At 40.1% G+C, this 22,546-nt stretch overlaps 1 protein-coding gene across 1 annotated transcript in view; it reads left to right on the top strand.

Annotated features, from left to right (window-relative positions):
- The window catches only part of GPRIN1 (G protein regulated inducer of neurite outgrowth 1), a 926,017-nt gene that overhangs the window by 479,989 nt on the left and 423,482 nt on the right, over positions 1-22,546 (top strand). The window contains exon 5 of the mRNA XM_044069349.1: positions 14,618-14,716. The gene's annotated coding sequence lies outside the window, so the exon portion shown is untranslated. The remainder of the gene's footprint in view (positions 1-14,617; positions 14,717-22,546) is intronic.

Raw genomic sequence — 22,546 nt, 5'->3', positions numbered from 1 at the left:
TATATGAACTGGAATACTGCAGTAAGGCCAGATGTGAGGTGTTATTAGAATAAAGTGTTGAAGTCCCCAGGACCCCATACAGTGTATGTGCACATGAAGCATGGATACCAGACACATATATAACATGTAACAAATAATAAATCAATGCCAAAAGGAAAATATAATGCAAATTAAATATTAAGCAACGCTATGCATTGTACAGCTCAGCTTAGTTGGGTAAGCAATGTGTAGGCCTGCTAACTCAATCTGCCCAGTGGTATGCCGCTTTAAGCAATGCCAACATTAGGTAAGCAGGTGTGCCCATAGCTTAGCCTTTTCAAAACCATCCAATCATAGGAAAGTGTGGGAAATCTGGTATATTTAAACCCCACAGGCACCAATAATTCCCATAACTGATTGGAGTTCCCTATGTTAGGCACAATGGCTGGCGTTGGGGAAGGCACTCGATTTAAAGAGCAGCGCTGGGGCACCCAGGAGTCCAGATTCATAGTATGGCTCCTGGTAAAACACCACGAGGAGAGACTACTGCAGGGCCAGTACCAGGGCTCTCAGTATTAAATGGAGGCCTGGAACAGTCTCACCTGTGACCTCAACAGTGCCAATGGCATTGTCTCCCCTGGACTAGTGAGCAGGTCAGGCATCACCATGCTGACCTGAAGTGGTGGAGGGGTGATCTCGTGGACCAGTGGATCCAAGAAGCAAGGCAGATGGTCGATGCCCCAGCACTAAGTACCCATTCTACTACATAGATAATGATTGCCTAGCTTGCGTATACTATGGATAAGCAATGGCTAAATATCACTGTATTCCTCTGACAGCTGCAGATGAGTGGGCTGTGAAACAAAAAGTCCATGCTGATATGCTGCAAAGGCTGCGTCGCGAGGCAGGTTAGTAATATTCCTGCATGTACTGTCATAACATCATAACATAAAATCATGCCGTGAAGGTGCAATGGTGACTGTCCATGTGTGGGAACCTCAGTCCCACTGTTTCCATTTGAGGGCTCATGGGATTGCGACTTACAAACACCCCTCCCCATCCAATGTCTTTACCCCCCACATGTGTCATATACCACCCCTGTATGCGTTTTGTTTGTCTTGTCTGTTAACTTACCCAACCTACCTCCCCAAATATACCTACTACCCCTCCCCAGCATCCCACTCTCACCTGAAAAAGAAAAAAATGGCAATCTGTTTCCAAAAAAAATCTCGCCCCATACATAGCTGTACATTTTGCACACGTGTCCACTGGACACATGTAATCCGGTCTAATTGGCATCACAACTTATTATTGTTGTCCTCACCCCCATCCAGGGGTTTGGGTGTCCAAATCTACCTCCAAATTCAGTGTATATTCACAGATGTTGCTGTAGAAGAAACTGGCAGCTATGGACCTTCCCTACAGCCTTCCTGCACATCCCTGGCTATTTTCCCTACTGTCTTTCCCTCTTTGTGCCCCTTCTTTCACCGTTTTCCAATCAACCCCTTTTTCATTTCTTTTAAAGAAATTAGCACGGCAGTAAATGGGAGTGAGCACTTTTAAGCAGCAGTAAGCGGGTTTAAGCCTGTTTGCATGGTGGTAAGCAATGCCTACACTGGTTAAGCAATTTAAAAGCTAACTGAGTGTAAGAAGCTGTAATCGGAAGATAGCAGTGCTTACCTCCATGCAAACCTGCAGAAACTTGCTTACCACTGCTTAAAAGTGCCTTAATCACTCTATATCCAATGGCCTGTGTTCTGCCCAGCAACAAAAAAAATCATCCTCTGCAAGGCTCAAACCCAGGACGCTGCACACCATAAACAAAATGATTTACCACTAAGCCATGCCAGATAAAAATAAATATGATGTTTTCAGAAACATATCATCCAGTCCAGGCATGCAACAGTGCAGAGAATGTATACCAACATCTAGATGTATGTGTGTGTAAATATATTAATATCTAAACAGATACAACATATCTATATATGTGTGTATATATATATATATATATATATATATATATATATATATATATATATATATATTATATATATATATATTTCTAAAAATATATACATATATATTAATATATATGAACATATATACATGCAAATGCCTACATCAACACATATATGTGTCTACACCTATATGTCTATATGTACACAGCAAGTTACATATGTCTACGCAGATCTATATCTATGTAGGTATATACGGACATAGTTATATATATTTAAGCAGACATATATATTTATATAGGTATATATGGCCATACATCTGTAGATAGCAAAATTAACAAAAAACACATATGTCCACATGGACTGTTAATGGTGATGAGAGGCCCCACACACTATACATCTTATATGAATAGGCATCCCACCCCCACAGCCAAACTCATCCACCCTGCAATACACTACCAAGTGTTGCAAATACCATAACCAGTACCTGACATGACATGGGCACAAGATGTTAACAGTACTACATCCCACCTGTATGATGTCAGGCTGGTATTGGTAACATATCATGCAGTACAGTCTGCCTCCCATAGGAAACGTAAAATGTGGAAGCCATCAACATCCCCAGGATACAGAACAGACACAGATATATACATATATATATATATATATATATATATATATATATATATATATATATATATATATATATATATATATATATATACACACACACATATATATAGATATACATGTGACTACACATACATACGCAGATATATGTACAGTAAGACACAGAGTAATGCAACTGTGAAACAGTTATACTAATACAGTAGTCTGGAAAGGTTCACAACTGTTGTTATCCAGGCCAAGCCCTTCAAATTGTACAATAGTGAGTACAGACTGGGCCACAGGATACCAAACAATCAACAGTATGTAATGCAGGTGTATAGTTCAGCAGCCTCTATCTACACTCTGTACAAAATCACTAGGTGGTAAAGACGTCATGTGACCAAATGGGTTGTAACTGTTACATAACAGGGCATACCTGACACCATCACAAGCACACTGACAAACAGAACAGTCTGTATGGCAGGAGGCAGTAGGCTTGCATTAACCCAATTTATGTAAATAATGTAAATATAGGTGAAGTATATGGTACTGTACATCCAGATACTTTAAGGCAGCTCACCCCTGATATCCCCACATTTTGTAACAGCCTAGGTCATTTATGGTGCTTCCCCCCCCCTAGACTCAATAATACAGGGCCTTATACCATTGTTACATACACTGGCCTCTGGAGTACATAAGAGCACACATGTATTGTATAGGTGAAGCTCTCACATATATGGCCCCAGCCCCACCATATGTGTGGGGGATACAACAGCAGTGGACTGATGGCAGCAATGGCAATGTGATATACTGACAGCCCACTACAGAACAACCCCCGACAGCATGTCATATGTGAAAAAAGCTTGATATGTAGGTGGAGGACAGAGGCTGGAACACAGGTACAAAGGTGGAATACTGTTGCCATACACTAAGCAAGTTGCTGGTGTTACAGGATAGTCTGCAACATATCCTTATTCAGGGAATTGAGGTTAGAAACAGAAATGGATGAAGCCATGTACTGATAGCACTCAACACACACACTGCTGGTGAAATATCTGACACAGGACCTGTGTGGTGGACAGACAACACATGATAGGCACACCTCTGGCCACCAAGTGGATAGGCTCACAGTTGAGAGCTATGCAGACAGACTGCATTCCAAGGTAAACTAGTATGTATACACACACACACCCTGTAACACCAGTACTATACAAAGCATAACACAACTCTACTCACACTCTGTCTGTAGTTCCAGAACCTCCTACAAATATGTAGCTGCCCTGAGTGTGCTGGTTCTCCTGTAAGAGGTATTGCTACCTACTATCTGTAACACTGATGACCACACACAGGAAGGATGTCCATCACACAGGAAATGTAAACGGACCATGCCCACATGCTGTAGGTGTTTAGAGTAGGTGGTTGCCATGACAGTGGGAATTGGAAGTACTACACATGTGTAATCATATATATATATATATATATATATATATATTATGGATATCTGGATAATAATAATAATAATGATGTGTACATATATTTCCACCATATGTCCTGGACATGGAGTGTAGTCCTACCTCAGCCTCTATAGTCCCACAGTCGTAGTGCAAGGGGATGTCAGGTATGTATAGCAGGTATATTAGCAGACTATTGCTATTATCATTGGGATTATCTTCACAGACATGATGTGTGTTGGAGGTCACATCTGCTTATAACATGTGTGCTATTGGCTACTGACAGACATCCTAAGGACATCATAGTAAAGTACCGCTGCTAGCACGTAATGCCCCTGTGGACTGCAGCAGAGATATTGGCCAATATATGTGGATATTCTGACACACTCTGTACAGTCCTGAGGTATACACATAACCCCTTAGTTCTAAACATGTGTACCATGCCTGACAATATGAATGTAGACAGCCATGTAGATGGGTATAACACATAATGACTGGAATACATTTGCCACCATAGGTTATGCATTCACACACCCCTGTCTGGCCTGACACATAATAACCATTGGTACAGGGGTGCCATGGCCACACACTACCCACCAGATATTGACATACATCTGTACAGCATACCACTGCTGTGTCTGGCATACATGACTGTTAAGGGAGGCCTGGCAGCAGTACATCTGGCAAGTACCTGCACATGACATCTCACTGGGTAGGTACACTAAGCTGCTAGGCAAGAAATAATGCACTGTGCAGGCTACAGGCAGACTGGCTCAACACTGGCCTACATCTCCTATGGGAGAATGCATATGTACCTGCATATATAGCAGGCTCTACAGGCATGTCACAGCACAGGGTAAGATACACCTGTGTGAAAGTGCATAACTACAACCAAGGTGAACACAGCCACAGCCAAATATGTTAACCTAGCATAATATTATAGTATATGGAATATCTCTTCGACATCATCCTCATATGTGCCACTCACAGACTGATCCTACATATACTGGGCTGCTACACAGTTTGGTCTGATGGCTGTCTGTGGTATGGGACATGTTTGTGTATGGCCCTACAAACATGTACGCCAATACGGTGTCATACAGTGGAGCAGCATGTAACATCAGATAGGATGGGACCTAGAACAATGACATCTACCACAGTCTGTACACAGGCTAAAGTACATATTAACAATACACACATTGTTGACATTCACCATAAGTACACAGACCTCAGTACTGTACAAACATCCACAGAATGTGCAGTTTATGTCATCAAATATAACCCCTACTGTACATAACATGTGTAGCAGTTTGATATCTCACTGGCTTGTTATCAGATATGATGACACTAATTATGGTGTACAGCACATATGCCCCACTTCATGCACAACATATGCACACAGGTTGACAGAGTTGTGGCTGAAAGCACATACACAGGGCCAATAATGACATGCTGCTGTGATAACCTCATACATTTATTGCTGTAACAGGGTTTTTTGCAACATATGTCCTATGAGGGATATGAAACCAGTAACTGTCAGGGATTTCACCATCTACAGACTGCAATCCACAAACTACCTTTTGCAGTCCACAGATACTCCATGGGTAGCACATGAAATCAAAGGCACAACACGCTGCCCTGTCTGCAGATGACCCTGCAGATGGGGATTCCTCATAAACATGGAACTGACATGGCAGGCATTGAGACATGTAGGACAGTCATATCCACACACACACTGTTAAACCAACAGTACTCCAAATGCAGTATAGCAGCACTTACAGTCTGTTGTCAGGTCAGGCACACCCCCTCCTGTGTGTTGCCCTGTTTCCACAGTGGATGTTGTTAGAGGTAAATCCACAATCCATCTGAGATGCTGTTTGCCAAACAGCAGATCTAGTTCCTGCTTACAGTGAATGAAAAGGGCCAACACCAACATGATGTTCCTAGATATTGGAGTGTGTTTCCATGCAATTGGCTATGGGAATGTTACCACAGCTGTTCCACATGCAATCAGCTCGGGGAGGGCTGCAATTCGTGCAGAGGCCATCAGCTAATCATGAGCATCACTTATAATACACATGCTGCTGCCAAGCAAAGTAGGTGTAGGTCTCCACATCCAACAGAGAGGGAGTGGGAGAGGCATACAGAGGTAAAGACAAGTCATGGAGGGATGGGAGAGTAAAACCTAAGCATGTTTGTGTCACACACCTACCAGCACAGGGGATCAAACCTCTGATGACTATATAGTGCTATCATAGTTCTATACAGTTTTTGGATGTGTCACATGGGTTACCTGTTGTGGAGCCCTCAGAACATATATGTGATGGTGACTGATATCTGCAACAGGGATACAGTAGCTATACAGTAGATAAGGTACACGTGCCTGTCCACATGAACAGGTGCCAGCATCAACACAGACACTCTCACAGGGACACACACACATTGACACACTTGGCAGGGCCAGGATTACAACTCATCAGTAATGGGATTGCCACAACACATCACTGTGCAGGTATCACATGCACCATATGGGACATATGGGGGTTGTATGGGCAAAGGGTATGGGGAGGTGTCTAACATCAGACAGCATGCTTCAGTATGCCCATGGGGGTTGTAGAGAGTGTGGATGTGACATACGCACCATACAAAACACACACAAACATACAGGGTGCCAGTACTGACATGCTTGGGTGCATGTCTGCACGGGTGTGTGGTGGTCGATTGTCCAGATGGCTGTACAAGGCTAGGCAATGGGTATACTTTGGCATCATGCCACATGACAATGGTCTGCACTGTGGCTCAGGGCTGTAGTGTCTGCATTTGCCTACACAGATGGGTATTGTATTCCCCATCCAGTCACCTGGGTGACTATTGTGTGTGGCCAATGCTGTGCATCGCTTGCCATGCATGTGTTCCTCAGTCCATGACATGGACGGTATCTGGGATGGGCACACCTCTCACATACATGTACAGTGACATGTGGGACTGTACCTGGGGTGTCTGGCCATGTTGTGATCACAGATTATTATCAGATGTGCCAGTCTTGCCCACCTGTGGTGGGAACTGGTAATGTACAGCATGTTTACCCTCCACTTACATTGATAGAATACTAATGGCATTCCCTGGTGTCAGTGGCATCTGTCAATACAGGGCTTGTTGTCAGGCATGGTATGTCCTTTGTGTGTCCCATGTGATGGCACCACAGGTGTTGCAGGTGTCCATTGGGGAACATGGGGAAGGTGCACTGCCTGCATGTCCGTGCATATTAGACAGATGGACAGGGCGCCATGTCCTTTGTAGCCCACAACTATCACCCCATAGTTACTTTCAGTGACCAATATGCAGTGTACTACAAACATATTGACTGTTGCCTAGGCATGTGTGTGTGTGTGTAAGAGACATGGGTTGAGATTGTGCTCTGGGTAATACTGGGGTTGCTAACTGTGATTGTCTGGCCTTGATGTCACATGTATGGGTATGGCTTTGCACCCCAGGCTCTCAGCTATTTCACATCTGTTATCCCTGTACGGTGGACATTGTGATATATAGTAGGGCCACCATATAAGAAATATGCAAAACCCGCTCCATATTGGCCACAGGTGTTATACACTCATAACCACCAAGGATATGAGTTATAAACACACACACACTTGTCATGTTTTGGAGTAGAACCCCTACCTAACTTGTTTATTACACTACAGCACTACGCAGTTATAGTACACACTATGGAGATTACTGGAGTACTCCTTCCCCAAAGGTGTATATCAAATTGGATGACATTAGCAGGATTGCCAAAGTAGGCCATTCAAATTTTAGTGAGTGTGACTAGCCTAAAATGCATTGTTCCCTACACAGACAGTGACACACACACAACACATCTGCAACCAACATTGCTGTCTACACAGACAGGGTCAGACAGACACACACACACACACACACACACACACACACACACTTGCCATCTCTGGGATTAGAACACCTACTTAATCACCCTACAGTAGTGCACAGTTACAGGATACACTACAGAGATTAGTAGGCTAGAATATTCCCACATGTGTATTTCTAGGTGGGTGACATCATCAGCCTTACCAAAGTTGAGTATATGAATTGTAAGGAGTGAGAGTACTCTAAAAAGCATTGTTCTCTACACAGACAGACACACACACACAATCTCTGGGATTTGAACACCTACATAACTATTTTATCATTCTAGAGTGAGTATGCAGTTACAGGACATGCTACAGAGAATACTGGGCTATAACCTTCCCTGAGGTTTATTTCTAGGTGGGTGACATCAGCAGCCTTGCCAAAGTTAAGTATATGAATTGTAAGGAGTGTGAGTATCCTAAAAAGCATTGTTCTCTACACAGACAGGATCAAACAGACACACGCATGCACACTTGGCATGTCTGGCATTAGAACACCTACCTAACTACTTTATTACACTACAGCAGTAGGCAGTTACAGGACACACTACGGAGATTACTGGGCTACAATCTTCCCAGAGGTTAATTTCTAGGTAGGTGATATCAGCAGCCTTGCCACAGTTAAGTATATGAATTGTAGGAAGTGTGAGTACCCTAAAAAGCATTGCTCTCTACACAGTGAGAGACAGAGAGACAGACACACAAACACACACTCACCAAGTCTGGGGTTAGAACTCCTACCTAACTAGCTTATCACACTACAGCAATGCGCAGTTATGGCATGCACCATGGAGATTACTGGGCTACAACTCTCCCAAAGGTGTATTTCACATTGAATGACCTCAGCAGGCTTGTCATAGTAGGGCTATGGGGAGGGCAGTGTGTGTGCATGGGGCATAACCCATTCATCTAGTGGTTGACACGCCACATGCGGGCACATACAGGGTCATATTTCACAGGTACGTGTATACAGCTGCTAGATGACTACTCCCTTGTACAGTCATGTTGCACAGCTGGCACGTTCACCACATAGCCTGTAATGCTGACAGATACTGGTGGCTAGTATCTGCAGTGAGTGACATCTGCACCTCATGTGTTTGGGGGCCCTTTGGCTGTATGCTAGGTGGGACAGGCCTGGATGGCTCCTTGTCACAGTTACCCTCTTCCACACATCTAGGTACATCTACTTTTGGCTTATTATAGTGTGTTGTCCTGACATATATGTCTGTATTCCTATCCACTGTGTGTGCAAGGCATGAGTGGTGCATACTGATGAGTGTATGCACTAACAACTGCAACTGCCAGATATGTCTGGTCCACTGGTGTTTGCAGACATGGCCTTCATGTGTTAAGTGTGTGAGCATGCCCAGTATGACTTTTCAGTATGTTGTTGACTGACATTGCCTTCATTTCTCTGTCTGTGAGCATGCCCAGTATGGCTGTCTGTATTGAATGTGTGGATCGTGTCCAGGTAGTTTGTGCCGCAGTGCTGACCTTTGTGTTGTACACCAACAGGTAGCATGCTGCCCCTGAAGGGTATCCATCGATCATTTGGCTTTGACTGTTACTACATTTCTGCATAGCAGGGGGGAGGGGCACACCTGACTGTTCCTACATTTTTACATAGGAGTGGGGGGCACACCTGACTGTTATTACATTACTATGTAAGATGGGGGGCACACCTGACTATTACTACATTTCTACACAGGATTGGGGGGCACACCAGACTGTTATTAGATTACTATGTAGGACGGGAGGAGCACACCTGACTATTACTACATTTCTACACAGGATTGTGGGGGCACACCAGACTGTTATTACAGTACTATGTAGGATGGGGGGCACACCTGACTATTTCTACATTTCTACACAGGATTGGGGGGGGCAGACATGACTGTTATTACATTACTATGTAGGATGGGGGAGCACACCTGTCTATTTCTACATTTATACACAGGGTTGGGGGGCACACATGACTGTTATTACATTACTATGTAGGATGTGGGGGGCGCACGTGACACTTTTGCTATGACTGTATTGGTATGTCAGATACTCCATTTCATTCTGTATTGCAAACTGTCATGCTGACTAGAGGCATACCAGTGTACTATAGATCGTGGCTTTGGTTGCCCTACATATTATTGTCTGACTTCCTATCCTTCAGAACTAACATCCCAGTGACTGCCCTGCTGTGGTCTGTCTTTGTAGGCCTGGTGTGGGGTAACCATATCCATCATTCAAAATAAATAAATAACTCCCAAACGCTAAAGGTGGCCTGTCACAAAAACAGTCAATATTAGCAGAAAAAAGACAGAAAATCCACCCAAGGATGGCCAGTCAATGAAATCCACAAGTGTTCCAATTAAAATGTAGTCTTTTAGTACAAATAAAACTTCGACTTGAAAATAAAATGAAAAATAAAAAAGCTCAAAACTGTCCCTTGAAGATATCCGATAAGCGTTTTCGATTGTTGTCTTCCTTAGATCGTAGGAGACTATTGTTGGGTATGTGAACCGTCCTGACTGGCATGTGTGAGTCTTATGGACACACATGTTGCTCAGCACATTTCCTGCAGTGGGTTTTGTCACCCTGTGTAGTACTGGCTAATATGGTGACTCCAGTATGTGTTACAGATGTCATGATGCCAATATGGGTCTCTACTGTCTGCTGCCATAACATTCAGCCACCCAATTCCCTTGAATGCTCACATCCATACCATAGCTACAGGTAACCACACATTCTACTCCATTTGGCAAATGGTAGGTTGATTGACTTACCTTGAGGGTGTGCCAGACTTGCAGATGGTGCTGCAGGGCTGATTATGTCGGATGCACATAGTACACTCCCTATACATGGTTGAGTACAGGTAGTGTCATGTTTGGCATCCGTTTTACTGTATGTGCCAGTCAAAGAGAGGTGTCATTCCCTGGGTCTCTACTGTGTCAGTGCATGTGCAATGCGTTGCCTCTTTGCCAAGGCCACGGCATACTGGGCATACCTCCTTCTGCCTATTGGGGCAAGCTCAGGTCGTTCCTCCTCCTGGTCACTCTGTGCCTGTGCAGGCCTTGGCATTGGTGGGGGTCTGTGTGGCCTTACCCCATGCTGCTCCTGCTGCAGCTGTGTCCGCAGGATCATATTGTGTAGCATAGCACATACCATAACAATTTGGGTACATGTAGCTGGTGAATAATGCAAAGCGCCGCCGGATGTGTCCAGACACTGGAACCGTGACCTGAGCATCCCAAACACATGCTCTATTATATGTCTGGCCTTTGCGTGTGCCTCATTATGGCATTGTTGTTCAGGTGTGTGTGTGCATTTCTGAATGGGTGTCATCAGCCATGGCTCCAGTGTGTATCCAGCATCTCCCACTAGGTGACCATAGGGGATGACCCCATTGGTACAGCTATACAATGCCATATGTGGGAATCATCATAGCTTCCAGGGCAGTCAGCACACAAATTCATTATAATGCCCTGGGCATCACATATGACCTGGCAGTTGATGGAGGGGATGCCCCTGCGGTTGATGTAGGCCCTACCCTGCTCAATGGGTGGTGCTTTGATGCATATGTGCATGCAGTCTATAGCACCCACTACCTACTATTCTGCTATTTGGTGGAAGAGACGCATATTGCTGGTCAACACCTCACGGGTGTTGAGGAAATATACGTGCTCACTGGCATGTGCTGACATGGCATCCAGGAACTGGTAGAATACTGTGGATGCTGATGTCAGTGAGATCCCCATAATATCCCCAGTTGTGCTTTTGGAGGTACCTGTGGCTAGTATACCTAGACCTACACATACCTTAGTATCCACTGGGATGGGTTCCCCTCGGTCAGTTTGGTGTGTCAGGTGTGGCCGGCACAGCTCAACAATTTGCAGTGCGAGGTCTCTGTCCACCCTATAGTGCTCCACTATCTCCAGCTCATGTAGCCTCTAGTAGGTTACCCTGGGTCTGTACACTCTTCTCCGTCTCCTCACTGTGGGTTGTTCAGCAGCATTCACATCCTCACCAGCCTCAGCATAATGCACATGTTGTTCTATGTTGCCTGCTGCAGCCCTTCTCATTTTGTAGGTTTGTTTGTTAAAATGTCCCTGCTTGTATACACCTGTGGTGTAGAGTGTGGGAAAAAACAGAGGGGAAGGTGTTTGCTTAGTTTATAGTAGTGTTCTGGGCTGGGCTGGTCTGCTACCTATGTAATTGGCTGATTCTGATACATTTCACCTGCCAGCTAAGCTAGTTCTCCTTGATTACCTTCCTACTGCTGTTTTCCCTTCCCATTGCCTCCCTGTTTAAGCCAGGGTGGGCGCCATGCAAACTGCTCAAATGTGCACACTGCCACTATTTCCTGGTTTAACTTCTTTTTTTTCTTCCTGTAAAACCTGGTGCTCGGTGCGCACACCCGCTTAGGCTTTGTAAGGACTGCTAGGCAGGTTTAGACACACCCCCTAGCTTAGCTATGCTAAGCTAGGAGCAAACCCGAGCCACAGGGCTCTAATCGGCTTACAGTATGCCTGACACACCCCACCATGATGTCACCTACCTCCTAGGCTTGCACCAAGCTATTCCTACTCTTATACTGTTGGGACCTGACTCACATGCTGGGGAAAACTGGGATTCACCATCCTTCCCCTCATTTTCATAGGATTGCCTGCTATTGTATAGTTACATGTCTCACACTGTGCCTCCCCCCTTAGCAACCCCTACTCACTGGCCAGGTTGTCCTCTGCCTGCCATTGACTTGCAGAATACTGATTTTAGTTAGAATGTTTATTTTAGGTTTATTTTCTTATTTTCCTCCCGATCCCGTTTGCGCGCCGCTGCCCTATGCTTAAAAAGCCGATATCGGCTAAAAAAATAAAAGTTGATTTTTTTATTTTTTTTTTTGTTTGCAATGCCAATGGCCTTATACTTGGCCATTGGCATGCTTACTATATGATATGCAGCCTTTATTTGGAGCTGTCATAGCTCCGTTTTGGATTTTGCAGAAATGTACTCGGTTACTAACTGAGTACATTTCTGCTGATTGCACTAGTCCTGCACGGATAGTCGCAAGCTTCCAGGATCGCAATATCACCTCATTTGCACGTTTTTCTCCTGCAAATGGAGTGATTTGCATACAAGGCCTTCGTCCATGCAGGATTAGTGCAGGAACTCTCGTGCATGCCCCTGTGGGCTGTTCCTGGATCGCACGGTGGACATATTGCCTGTTTGAGCTCCTGCACCGATCTTGCACTCCATGCAGGCTTTTGAGAATCTGAGGATATGTCTCCTCTATAAGACTGCCTGCTTATATTTTTTAATGATATGACTACAATTTCTGCAGTTGTGATTATCATCTGAGGCCAATATCTAAATTACTTTTTATAACACTTGCAGTCTATATTATCTGTATTTATTCATAGTAATGAGTTAGTGCCTTTTTGGAGAGTTCATGCACAATATTATTAGTATTTGTACTATTGCTATTTTGCAGTGCTGGATCTTTTTTTACTTTGGCCTCATTATTATATTTTGGTTTGAGTTCCTTTCTCATGAGTGCTGCATTCTTGCTTTAGATAGAAAATAAATGTCTTTTACTTCTAATCATATACAGTAAATGTGTATTGTATATAACAGTATAAGTAGAGGTTAATGCATATAGTATATTCTTGCTGCACATATTTAATTGTGCATGTTTGAATTATTCTAACTTGCATCATATAGATAAATAATTGCATTTTAAACTTATTCATATGAAAACGGCAGTGTTTCACATTTAAAAAACAATAAAAGAAGTGCCGTTTCATTTCAGATGTAATATGAGCATTTATACCTCTATATTATATGATTTCCTGATTTCATGTTGCACAGAGGCAACGTGGGATTTCAAAGGTCTTTAAATAGCTACATTTTGGTTCCCACACTATAGAAGGACGATGCAAAGGATATTTTAGCTTGCGATCAATCAGCGCGAGCCACTGGAGACTGAAAAAGCTTCTATATAACAGATTTCAGTGGGAAAATCAAGTTAAGTAACTTCTACACATGTTTTCTTGAACAGGGTTTCACTAATTTGTTCAGAAGATGTCAGAAAGCGCGAGCCAAGCATCTCGGCCTGTACAATTGTCACACAACTCAATACAGGCATACATGATGGAAAATAAGCAAGCCCAGATGCTTTTTAAAGTGTCCTTTAGACTTTAAAATTAAAAATAAAGCAATAATCAGACTTTATAATTGCATTCCCTAGCAACAAAGTCCACAAAGCATACTTTGATTTTTTGATGCAGAACACTTGCTCTAACAACAGAAAGACCCCATAAGCAAACAAATGAGCCATTGCTGTATATTTAAATTAATTCAAATGTCAAGATTAACTAATAAAGTTTTAATGTTAATTATGTTTAATTAATTAAACAATTAAACAGAAAAGTTTGTATTAAATTTGAATCCCTCCCTTTTTTATAGAATATAAATTATATAATATCCATCTAAGGCAGTAGGAATTAGGTTTGCCTTAAAAGTAACATAAAATCAGAAAAGTCCTTTTAGAGTTAAGTATTGGACATTATGCAATTAGAACAACATAATCAAGGAAAATGTCATTTGTTTTTGAGTCTTTTTGTTAGTCTGATGATTTCCATGAAGTCCAGAAGCCATTCTTTTAACACAAGTACTAGCCCATTCCATGTCTTCTATTTTTTTCTAGGATTTTATGAGTCTTGATGTGGATTAAAGCAGAGTCTAGATCTTCAAATATCCTGGTACCATCTGGAAGGAAAATCTTGAGCCTTGCCAGGAAGAGAAGGTAAGTCTTTACTTGAGCTTTCTTTAATTCCTTTATCAGAGGTAGAAAAGCCTTCCTTTTAGCAATAACAAGAGATGAATAATCAAAACGTATGGTTTGTCAAAACGTATGGTTGTTTCATTAAGTATTACTGGTGCCTTTGCTCATGCAGACTTTAAAACCAATTCTTTGTGAGATGAGGATAAAAATTTTACTATTACTGACCATGGAGTTTTCTTATTTGTGTTTGAAGATGATAGGGGCCGATTTGCTCTTTCAATACCAAAAGAGAAAGCTTCTGAAAGATCTAAAGTTTTTGGTAGCCAAGATGTCAGAAAAGATGTCATATTGTTGCCCTCTATATTTTCAGGTAGTCCAAAGATTCTTATATTGTTACGATGTGATCTATTTTCTATGTCATCCAGTTTATTTTGTAGTGAGGTGTTTTGTTTAAATAGGAATTCTACATTGTTTTCATTTTCTTTTATTCTACAGTGCATGTCATTGAGTGCTTCTTCTATACCAGAGATGTGAGCCTTTTGTTACTGTAGGTCCTCATGAAGTAAATCCATCTGTTTAGTAGTTTTCTCCTTAAAATTATCAATTTTTGTGTCAATTTTGTCAATTTTAGTAGAAAGGTCCTGTAGGTTATTTATCAAGGTTTGAAGTTCTTTTTTGAGCATTGCATCTTGACTGTTAGTCTTTGAGAAGCTCATGGTTCTGTTTTCTGAAGAGAAGAATATTTCCAAGTAGTTTTTGACTGGAAAATATGCCTTCTTTCAATATTTTTTGGATATAAATGAAGAAGAAGTTAGCCTTTAGCAAATTTGATATAAAAAAATTCCTTTTTTAAAGTTTGAAGACTAAAATTCCAGAGTTAAGAAATCGCCTTAGTGGAGCTGATAAAATCTGCTGCTACACAGTTCTCATCTTGGCCATGCCCCCGAGACTGTACTTCTGATGTAATGCACAAGCACTTTTTATTTTTTTTCAAAGTGAATTCATTTTACCACTTTTACCTTCAAACCTCTGATGTAACTTAGCTTGTAATAGTTCTAATGTGGATTGTTTAATCTCACCAATTAGTAATTGGGGCAAAGAGATCCTGAGTACACCACCATGATTAAAATGTTCCAACTTTAATAAACAAATTTAAAAAAACTCACTAAACTGTCACAAACGTTTAAAAGCAGATGAAGTATCAAATGATATGCGCTTTCGGTGGGATTGCTTTCTTCAGATCATAATAAAAAGCATCAGAGGAGAAAGGCCAAGGTTTACGTTCAAAAACAAGAAAAATATCAAAAGACTTCTTTGTAATAAAGATGGTTTTCTTTAGCAAACGTCAACATTTTGTGACAAGGTACTCACAAATGTGGAAGATGTAAAGCCTGTCAATTCATAGATAATATTAACACTTTTATTCATCCAATTATAGGAAAGAGCTACATATTTAATGTCAAATCTACTTGCAACAGTGAACATCTTGTATATCTAGCATGCTGTCACCTTTGCCCTTGTTTCTACATAGGCAAAACTGATCAATGCTTGAAAGACAGGGTTTTACGTCATTCATGAGATATTCGACAGAAGAATATGAAAAGTGCACTGGCATCTCACATTAACTCCAACCTAACCCATTACTTTAGCTTTAAAGCCATAGAATGTGTGCCGATAGGACATAGGACATAGAGCTGGGGATGCTCCCAACAACATGGGGATTCGTGAAATTGGGTGGATAAGCAACTTAAGAGCCAACCCCCCCCCCCCAGGCTTGAATGCCATGGTTCCATTGAAACCTATTCTGAAGCAGAAACATCTCTCTGTTCGCTAAAAACGGAGGCTTGCTTACCTCTAGGCAAATGATTGACAGTCTGTGGTAGGAGGAACTAATAGTGAAGGAATTAAACTGATTGGTGAATCATTGTTTAAGGATGTGGAATGAAGCAGAGATGATCTGAAGAAGGCAATCCTGCCGAAAGCACTTATCATTTGGTGCTTAATCTGCTTTTAAACTTTTGTGATACTTTTAGTGAGTTTTTTAATTTGTTTATTAAAGTTGGAAAATTTTAATCATGGTGGTGTACTCAGTATCTCTTTATCTTGTTTGTACTTTGTTCTGAGACACCATTAGGAGTGGGGACTTATCCTTTGACAATTAGCAATTGGGTCAAAGTTGAAAGATTTTACCTTAATTATTGGCAGGTGTACTGGCAAATCTCCTTCTGAGTAGTAAATTACATTACTCTAAAGTAATAGCCTGTTTGATTCAGACAGTTAAACTTTAACAAGACATTCTATACTAACTGATGAGTGTGTCATAGGTTCATAGCTTCATACTAGGCTAACTGCCATTGTGGGCCATTTTAAGCCTAGCCAATTTCCCCATGTGAGAATCAAATCCTCCACATTGTGTTTGTAAGATAGATACCTTAACCATTATGGCAACCTCCCACTCCATAAATTAGTACCAGGTTAGCTGTCCTTGTGGGGTATTCCAGGCCCAGCCAATCACCTCATGTGAGAATTAAACACGGCACCTTGTGCTTACAAGGTGAACATCTTAATCACTATGCCAACCTCTCACCCTTAACTTTGACTAAGACATCAGGGAACTTACCCTACTCTTTTCAAAAGGTGTTACGGGATGTTTTAAATCCACCTGAGTTACCACCAACTGAAGCAGATGGCACCTCTGTTTAACATCTCATCTCATTCTTAGACTGAGAGGTGTCCTTGACTGAAAGTTATGTGAATTCCTATGATTTATCAATTAATGATTGTTGAGCATCATCAAATGCTGCTTGCCCTGTATCACGTCTAGAAAATCTCAACTTCAAAAGTGATATCACTTAATATGTTGTAGCACCTTCAAAATGAGCAACATTAGGATACTTAGAACATAATTTCACATGCACATCAATAATGATTGTTCTACTGAATCCAATCAGCATCTAATTTCAGCTATTAAACAGAAAGCAGCTCATGTGGAATTAGCTCTTCTGGTTGTGTAACATGCCACATTTTAACTATCATGAATTATTTGCTTAGTCTGTGTAGACATCCATAATCAATATATAATTGTACATAGACATTCTTTGTCCTTTTTCTGTAGCTTCAGCTGCATTTAATTGCATAACTGGGCATGGGAAATCACTTTAGCATTAATGAGCATTGGTACTTTTACATATGGCAGTTCTTCTATAAAAGGAAAGCATGTCATGGGTAAAAGCAGTTGTAGCCCTAAATCATCTCCTATAGATGTTTTCAGCTCTTGTAACTTAATATTTTTTTCTTTTTTTTTCTTTTTTATTAGACAGTCTATTTATCTGTCAGTATATCATTGTCAGGTATGCCCTCTTGTACTATGACTGCTCTTAACACTTGAAGCCTTATGTTAACTTCTAGGATTGTGGGTAGCATCATACCACAGTATTTTCGAGCTCGAGCTGTGGTCATTAACCTATTTATAAATTAATAATTCCTTTCATGATCTACCAATGACTGACACAACACTTATATCATGTTCTAGCAGCTTTATGAATGATGTAGTGGTCTCCAAGTGTAAACATTGACAGATAATATACAATTCCCCAAGAATCAAACAAAGAATGTTCATCACTGTTTTTGCACGTACACCATTGCTCAAAATTTGCCTGACTTGCAGTTAACACATGCTCCATATGCTTTAGAGACGTGACAATTACTTGGCATTTGATATTGCTAAATTTTAAACTCTGAAGTCTCAGTCTGTTTTACAGCCTAATTAGTAACATGACTAATTTCTGCTTTGTAGAAACACACTAGAATGTTATCAATAATATTTGCCACATACTTGCTTTATAGATCCATAGACTAGAATGTACTTAGTAATATTAATTATGCCACCAGTCTTTCAGTTATGTTTGCTGCAGCCGTTGAGCATTTGGTAATCAGATCTCAAAATATAGCCCCAACAATATATACCTGTCTAAGGACATATTAAATACACAGAGTTTAGAAATGGCTTTGATCAGCATGGTCAGCCAAAATCATGGTTCACATCAATCAAAGAAAAAAACTCTGGCTGTAATGGGTTGAAGGTGATAATGCTCTCTGACAATCCATTTATTTAGGTTTTGTTGATCAGTACAAATCCTTACCTTATCCTGTTTTACCATTGATATCAGAATATTATTATCACCCCTTGTGACTCTGTATACTTCAGCTCTCGGTCAGTTTTAGCCTACAGGTATTCTTAAAGGTGCATGACTTGCAAAAATTGCCTTAGGCAGTATCTTTATATGCTGCTTTACTTGCAGTTATTCCCAATCGTATAGAAAGACTAGAATACCTCGAAAACTGATCTTTCTTGGTCTGCATTACAGATCTATCCTCTATGACTTATTCTTCAGTTACATTTTTTTTTCATTTTATTTCTGTTTGCTAATAGAATTCTTAAAGGAAACTCTTTTCTTTGCATTTTGCAGTCTGGATACATCATACATTTGATTGTTCCTGTACTGAATTTGTTTTATATCTTTTAAACATTTATAAAGTATGTCATCTTGGTTTAAACTTCCTCATGCATATTTTCAAACTTCTGTGTAAATATTTGCTTCTGCATGACTATTGTCATTTGACTACTCCCTTAGCCTAAATATTGCAATTTTATCATTCAGTCCAGTAGAAATCCTTTTATTTATTTATTTATTTTTTTCATCAGGATTTCATCTTCTCAACTGACATTGCACAGTAAGTATCTGAAACAATAATGTGTACTCTTTACTTTTGCACAAACAGCTCAGTAAAACTTATATCACTGGCTTCAGTTTGAACCCAGAATAAAACAGAAGCAGGCAAGCATAATTTTATAGTTTGCAGTGTAACACAGCATTTTATATGTAAATTTAGACATTGTATTTTAGCCTCTATCAGTGTCCATTTGAAACCTATCTAGGACTTGACTCCCCAAATTTTCAGCTCAACTGCAGATTGACTATTGTGCATGGAGCTCCTCTGGTCAGCACTGACTATGTCATTACTGAATTTAGCATTTTGTGAATGTAATTCTAAAATGCCCATAAACGTTTACTTTTTTTCCAACAACATATATTTTTCTGCTGCACTCTTTTCTTTTTGAAACATACTCTGTTGTAATGGTGCTGCAGTAGCGTGGTCGCCTCACAGTAAGACGTTGTCCTGTTCGATTCTCAGCTAAAGCGTCTTCTGTGTGGAGACATGCGTAAATGGGCGTACCTTCATTGAAGGTTGTGTGTCAGGGCCGGCACGTTAAAAAATCTACTGCCAATCATTAGCGGACCGGAGTTCCGCTGTGGCGACCCCTAACCGGGAAAAGCCGAAAGACACAAGACTCTGTTGTAATGATTGTTTGATTGTTATCTCACCGGAATCTACAGGTTTAGGATTTAGCTTTAAGGCATTTTTTTTTTCATGTTTAAAATTTCATGTCACAGTGCTTGCAAAGACTGTGGTTTCTGACTGCTCTTTTGTTGCCAGGTAACATTTTAGTTACTAAGCAATCACCTAGAAATTAGTTTTAATTTATACTCTTGTTGGATACTACGATTTGTTCTCACATTACTTTCAGGCATAGTTCCAACTTTACACACATCAAACTTATCTGCAATGCATTAAAGTTGCACACTTGAAATATTGGTTACTTGACAAAAATTTAGCTTTTCGAATGTTGAATCAGATTCTCTGAACAGACCATCATTTAGATGATCATTTCTCTTTCCATGCAAATCAGTTTTCATAAGTGATTCAGCCAAGTCACCACATTCACAATTTTGTAGTCTGCACTTTAGGCCAGTTACAGAACCAGCAACAGTCTCTTTCAGTAATAATAAATATCTTGCATTATGGTAGGCTGTTCTTTGGCTCACCATGTGTCTGAAACTTTGTTTTTACTACAGACATTCTGAAATTTTCCTCTTCTTTAAAAGTAAACATGTCAGACCTGGATGGCGTTGTCGCCTGTCATATGAAGAAACGGTATGGGTGACAGCACTTCATGTGCAGTTGTGAAGAAATTAGTGGCAATATGGTCATCATCTTATACTTAAAACTTTAGAAAATCAGTGAAAATTTGTTGGTGATTCAGTAAAGCATGGAAATGTTATGCATTTTGTGAGTACACACTTGGAATGATTGTGTATTGAGAATAATGTGAACTCTGAAAATAAGAAAAATGAGCTGAGCTAATGCATTAATTATGTTTTTAATAACCTGAAGCCCTAAGTGTGGGAGGAAAAAAAAAATATATATATATATTTTCTCCAGTATGGATCTCCTCCTTTTTCTAAGGAGGAATGCCAGGACCTAACACCTTCACACTCTGAGGACACATGGGGAGGGAAAATTAAAAGAAAAATAAGAAAGAAAAATATATATATGAAGTGTACTCCCTAATACCTTGGGCCCAGGCTACCAGCTTCTCCCCATCCTACCTGTGCTTCAGAAGTGATTATAATGGATGACTTACTTTTATAAACATATCTTAGGATTACTGTTGGCCTAGCTTTGTGTGCTTCACAAGCAACGGGCCAAAGTGGAAAGCAGGTGGCGGCAGCAAAAATTTAGTATATTAAACCCAGAGACAAAATAAGAAAAAAAATGTAGCATCTCAGTGTCCTTTAGAAACTTTTTCTGACACCCTTTCAGATCCTCAAATTAGGCCTATTTAACACTGGCTAAGGATATCTGAAAGAGACACACACACAGCAAAGTGACAAAAAGCACTTCTACATGTAGCCTTAGATCACACCTTACATCCACCAAAACCTTATAACACCCTACAGCCAACTCCACTGCATTGCCTATACCTTCTCTGTAATAGCTCATAGATTCTGTGAATCCTTTCTCCAATATAAAATCCATAGATTCCTTCCACAGATTCAGATACCAAGTTTAAAAAAATAACTTTCTAAAGAAACTATGACCATGTGACCTAATCATTATTTCAAGTGATTTCATAATCCATTTTCTACTTTTAAACATTCTCTTCTCCTTTCCTTCCTTACTACACCTAAATCACATCAACTAATCATCTCTACTAACTCAGCTTTCCTTCTACAACTTACCATCCTCTCACTACAATGGTAAACAAAAGCTTGTCCTGTCTTCTTCACTTTTTGTCTCTGCAAATCTCTGTAAATATTGTAAATACCAGTATGCTTATTTTATATTTTTGTGAACAGTTAATAAACTAATCTTGTAAAAAGAAAACTATTTGTGTTTTATCAAACTTTATATATAATTATGAAGAATTTACATTGTATTTTCTACTGTAATTTTGGGTCTGTAGTTTATAATAGCCTACTATAAGTATGAATCTATTAGTTCAATTAATGTATCCCTTTGTGAAGAGGTATTATGAAGGACTGAGAGAGACAGAGATAGAAAGAAGAAAAACACAAGCATACACATTATATATGTATATATTTATAACATCTATATCTATCTATATATAAGTGCATGTCAAGTGCTTGAACTATAAAAAGTTTGACAATTTACACATAAAAACAGATCAAAACATGATTAAAAAAAACAACAGTTTAAATCACAAAGACTCAAAAAAAACAAAACAAGCAAAAAAAAAAAAAACAGTTTTCACAGTTTGAACACTTGAATTGTGCCTATATGTAAGTATATATATATATATATATATATATATATATATATATATACATATATATATATATATATATATATATATATATATATATATATATATATACATACATATGGTTTACTATTAGAATGAGGAAATCACTTTGGCCATTTATTCTTATCGTCAAAATGCAATGAAGAATTTCAAAACGATTTAAGTTTCCAGTTTCGAACCAT

Source organism: Protopterus annectens, chromosome 4.part0 (assembly GCF_019279795.1).
Source record: "Protopterus annectens isolate FY-2018-M chromosome 4.part0, PAN1.0, whole genome shotgun sequence".
Lineage (NCBI taxonomy): Eukaryota > Metazoa > Chordata > Ceratodontiformes > Protopteridae > Protopterus > Protopterus annectens.
Note: the sequence above shows the minus strand (reverse complement) of the source record. Positions and strands in the feature narration are given on the sequence as shown.